Here is a 5764-nt window from a genome sequence, read left to right as displayed (position 1 = left end):
TGGTGTAATCATCCGGCGCTCCGCCAGCCTGTGGCCCAGGTGTGTGCTCTTCGTGTGTTTGTCCTGTTGTGAATTCACACAAGTCTCCTGAATATGATAGTCGTACCACCCCAGATGGAGTCTGCAGAGTAGCTTTTGGAGAAGGCTAGTGTGGCTGGTTTTCATAGGTCCTCTTAGAGACTTTATTAATTTCTGTGGCTTCAATTTTGCATCCTAAAAATTTTAGCTGTAGATATTGGATTGACAAGTGAGGTCTATAGTAAGCCAGTTCTATCAATGTTTAGCCTCATGGACAAAAAGTGATTTTTCCCTTGTTCAGGACATGGGTGAAGCAGGAATAATACTGGATAACAGGGAAACTTGATGTAGAAAAAGCTGGTCAGGTTAGCTGCTTTATAGGGAGAAAGAGGAACAGCAGCAGAGCTATTAGGATAGGCCTGACGTTCCCAGCTAGGTGGTGATTCTGCCTCCAGGGGACCCCTTGGCAATATATAGAGATATTTTTGGTAGTTACCATCAGGAAGGTGGGGCTAGGGTCATTAGTGGGTAGAGGCCTGGGATGCTGCTAAACATCCCATAGTGCCCAGGACAGGCCCTGTGACAGAATTATTTGGTCCAAAATATTGATAGTGCCCAGGTGGAGAAACCCTGAGATTTGCGGGCATGAAATATTGCCCCCGTCTTTGCTTTAAAACCACTGGTTTCATTACATTGCTGTTTTGACTCCACCTGAAACTAGAAGACCCAAGGGACCTTGCTTACCATATAATACTCAGTAATGGTTTCCTCCCAAACCCCTAGCGTTCTACACTAGGTCTGAAACTAGAGTTCAGTGTTGACCTTGCTCCTTCTGGCTGTTTCCCCACTACTGCTCCCCTTTGTCATGAGAAATTCCATCTCCTTTGGATTATTTACCCACTCATGCTACCATTCTTGGAATTTCTGTGCAGTTTTCTATGAACTCCCGATTGCTATCAAGGAATTACAGAGCTGGCTGATTCTTTTCTCCACCTCTACTGCTGGCATCACGCGTGGCAGCTACAAATTCACCTGGTTCTCTAACACCCTGACCTTTCCACATGTGAATGGTCTGATTCCCAAGGACCTTTCCACCCTCCTTATCTCACTCCTCTATTTGCATGGTAATTCCCTAGGCTTGGAAACCCCAATAAACTTTATCCGGTTGCTCTCTGGTCCCTACCACCTGCCCTGGCAGCCTGCTCACTCTGTTGCTCTCTCCAGTCGTCCTTCCCTCCTGCCTCCTGGACATTGACATCCGGGTCCCAAATTCCACCCAACTAGCTTAGCAGAGCATCCCTCTCAGCCCTTCTTTGCACACACCCTCAGTACTATACCCCCACTCTGCTTAACCCCAAGCTCGCCTTACACTTCTACTCCTCTATCCAAGCAAGACGACATCTTTGCTTCAGAGATGCCCAAATCTCTCAAATGAGTGCTTGATTTCCGGTTTCTGAGATGTCTGCTTCATGGTTCCCCTCTCTTCTAAATCACAGTTTCCTCCTGATCCTCACTTCTGGTGATCTGGTTCCTCACCTGAACGAAAAAAACAGGAGTAATCAAAATAGAGTTAACTTGTTGGCTGCTTCTGCATCTAGGTACTGTGCTTTCCTTCTGGTTATGGTGGGCGAATCATCTCTGCCCTGTACTACTACTGTGTGCTGGCTCCCATCTACTCTCACTCACAAGGAGGTCACATCTTCATTTGAGCTGTCCTTTTTCATCATTAGTCCCTTCCCTGCCATGGATCTTCCCAAACCACAAAGAAACATCCTAGACTCTCCCACTTAGTAAAAGACCTTCCTTGACACGGCACTCATGGGGGGAGGGTCTACTGCTTTCTGTCTCTTCTTTTTCATGGTAAAACTCTTTAAAAATTGTTCTCTACACCATTTCCTCTTTTGCTTTTCAATAGTCATCAGCGAATTCTGTATTGAATAACCAAACGGTAGATTTCCAATACTAAGTGTTTGCTCTCACTCAATAACAGATCCCTCTCCTTTCTTGGCTTCGGGAACGTGTGAATTTAGTTTGTTGTTGTTTGTTTCTATTTTGTTTGCTGTATGGGTGGCTTTCTGACAGTCTCCTTGACTGGTTCCCCTTCCTTACCTATCTTTAAATGCTTGAGGACACAGGCTTTGGTTCTCTTCTCTGCCCTAGCTTCCTCTTCTCCTTAGGCAGCCTTACTTGTAACTCCAAACCCTATGAACTAAATGCTTCCTGCTGGTGCCCACGTTGGTCTTTATCCCATGGTCCTAGACTTGGGTACCAAATTTTCTACATGATCTCTCTACTTAGACATTATTGGAGACATGTCAAATCTAAAATGTCAAACTTAGAACTCTCGACTCCTGCCACCTGTGCCCCGCCTCCACTCCCTGATCATCCTTCATGGTAGGGATTAGCACTAGTTGCCCCTAAAGCATGACTTATCTCGATATTTAAAATTTTTCCTCACCCGCCACATCCAGTGTTGACCCAGTCCTATTTTGAAAGCATCGCTGAAATTCAGCCTTCCTCTTCTTTTCTCTTCACTTTTCTTCAGGTTGGAGTTGACAAGGCTTCTGTTCTACTGCAATCGTCCACTCACTCATCTTGCTACTTCTGTTCTATTCCTATCACACCCATTCTGAATATCTTACTTCACAGTGTCCTTTTAAAATGTGCATTCAAATTAGACCACTCTCTTGACCATGACTTACCATGGCCCACAATCCTACATGCTGTGGTCCTGTCTGGTCTTCCTATGCCCTGACCCTTCAGGGAATTTATTTACATAATTTACCTTCACCATTCCCTTTGCCTGGGAGCGTCTTTCCTGAGTCTTCCTATGTGACCTGATGTATAATCCAGGAATTTATTGTTTGGCTTTCTTAGCTCTTGCAGACCACTGCCTTCAAGAAAGTGTTCTCCATTGCTTCCTTTCTCTTGCTTCTTTCTGCATAGAATTCATCATCACCTGCCATTAAACTGTACATATATTTATTTGCTTGTTGATTTGTCTTCTTCACCAGAATATCAGGTCCATGCAACAGGGACTTCACCCCTTTTACCCATAACATCTCTCCAATGTCAGGGACACAAACAAGCACAGAATGTGATTTTATTGGATATCCACAGGGTCTGGAATTTCTGGCTTGTTGCACAAAGAGGAAAACTGAGACAAGGACTTTGGTTATGACTATATAGAGAATGACACTCTCATGGAGTCTTTTGGTGTCAGCCTTAAAAGTAGGTGGAGTAGGTGACTTTCAGAAATTCCTCTTTCCTCTACAATCCTTAGGAAGAGGGTGGCTGGGAGTCTGGTAAATTAGCCTGAAATTTTAGAGATCTTGATACTGTCTTTGCTTAGTTGTGTGATCAACCATCTCTCTGGTCCTTGGTATTATTTAGTGTCATAATTAGATCATTACTAAAGTGCTCTTTGGCTCAAAGAATATCTCTATTCTTTATCAAGTGACATTTGTTCCTAGTAGAATGCAAATACCTTAGGACAGATAAAATTTAAAACTTCATTGGACAATTGAGACATGGTGAGATTTCAATGTTAGATTCTTCTCAAAAACAGATTTGACAAGAGAAAAAACCCAGCAAACACCCACTAGTTTCCAAGTGTTCCAAGTGGGAGAAGGAGGTGTTGTGGAGGCATCTAGAATGAGGGAGGAGAAAAGAGGATAGAACAGTCAGGCAAGTTTCAGAAGTTTCAAGGTCTTGCCCTTGGCTGGGTACAGGTGTTTTGCTGTTTCTTGGTCAGGGTACACAGAAAAGAAAAGTGTTAAATGTGTTCAGTAGGAAGTGTGCCAGTGTAAGTGTACCAGGCATGGGTGTGAGGATTTCTACCATTTCTGCAATGGCTTATTTATGTCATTAAACCCTCCTTGGTTGAGACCTTGCTCTCTCTGACCTTGTGATGTTTCAAATTAGAGCTAGGTAGAAGTTTGTTTTAGGATTACCTATGAGGAAAAGCTTTACCTAGCAAACTATTAGTAAAAGCAAATTACAAGTGGACATTTGAAACTACTTGAATGAGTGAACTGTTCTAGAGACTTCAGATAATGCATCACAAATAGTGTCTGGGGAATTCAAGACCCACTGGAGTCATTGGAATTTCAGAGAAATAGAGTCCTATGCTCAAATAGGCTCTTAATATAGAGATACTCCTTAGAAATCTCTGAGAGGAGCATGCAGAATGTGCGTTTTGACTATGGAGACCTTGTTTTCACTAGTTTCCTTGTGACACAATCTGGGAGATGCTTCTTTGGAAGTAACCATTTGCATCATGCCTATTTGTCAAGTGATCAGGGCAGTTATTAAAATATCTTCACTGCATTGGTCTATTAATAAAGTGCTCCAGTTTGGATCTGGAATGTCCCCTGATGGCCCATGTGGCCTTGGTGCCCAGCATGGTGCTATTGGGAGTTGGCAGAACATTTAAGAAGTGAAGCTCTTTCACTCACTGGGGACCTGCATTTGAAGGATATTGTGGGACCACAGCCTTCTCCTCTTCCTTCTTTTGCTTCTCAGCCATGAGATGAGCAGTTTTGCTTCCTCGTGTGCTTCCTCCATGAATGTTCCCTCCCAGAGACCCAAAAACTGAAGGTAGGTGGGGCATCAATCATAGACTGAGACCTCTAAACTGAAAAAAATTTACCTTTTCTCTCACCATTGTTGGTATTGTAGCAGAAAACTAACACAAAGTATTGACAGAATTGGTGTAGCTCAGGGCATTTTCTGAAAACTAGGAAGCAGTTTTATCATTAAATGTGAATGATAACTGAGCATGCCCCTACCTTTTTCCTCGCCAGTTATGCCTTTTCTTTAACAAATAATCAGTCTTCATTAAGAATGTCAAATCAGCTGATGAAGAGAGTTAGATAGGAAAGTCACACTTTTTTCTTTCTTTTTTTTTATTTATTTTATATGGTGCTAAGGATCCAACCCAGTGCCTCACACGCACTAGGCAAGTGCTCCACCACTGAGCTACAACCCCAGCTCCAAGTACTTTTTTCTATGTTAATAAATCTCAGAAGTTTAAAAGGTTAAATCCAGTGGAATATTTTGTGCCTTTCCTACCCCTTTCTTTGCTTTGAAAAGACCACCCATTCAGCACCATTTTCTGCTTTATAGATTCTTACCAAGCACCCAGCATCAACAGAATCACTGGACAGAGGTCAATCTTAGAGCAATCTCTAGTCATCATCTTAACAAAAGTTATTTCATAATTTTTCTAAGATGTTAAGAAAATTTGAAATGGTGAGCACTATTTATCTATTCATTACTTGACTGGAGGAGGGAGGAAGAGGAGATCATTCTATTTGTTGGAAGTCACCATCATTTGATATCCAAACTCTGAAGAGAGGAAATGTGTGTGGGTGAGAGGAAGTAAAAATGCCTGGCTTTAGGGGGTCCTTCTGATATATTGATATTCCAAAATCTGATGGCTTGGGTGTTCTGTTGGTGCTCCTTTAAGGTTTGTTAGGTAACTGATTCTACTAAGGTCATTTTGTGAGGAACCCGTGTTCTCTGATGGCTCGCCCACAGGCCTCCTTAAGGGAAAGGTGTGATATGACACTGTTACTTTTTGCTTTGAGACTTTGCTCCTGGGATCTTCTCTGAGTTGCTGGATGTCTGAAGAATTCTTTCTTATAATTCTCTCTTGAGATTCCAACCCCACCACCCTGTATCCCCACTGTGCTTTGTAGACTAGAAGCTGGGAATGGAATGGACAACCTGCTGCCTCTCTCAC

This window comes from Sciurus carolinensis, chromosome 7, assembly GCF_902686445.1.
Source record: "Sciurus carolinensis chromosome 7, mSciCar1.2, whole genome shotgun sequence".
Lineage (NCBI taxonomy): Eukaryota > Metazoa > Chordata > Mammalia > Rodentia > Sciuridae > Sciurus > Sciurus carolinensis.
This window is presented reverse-complemented; position numbering follows the sequence as displayed.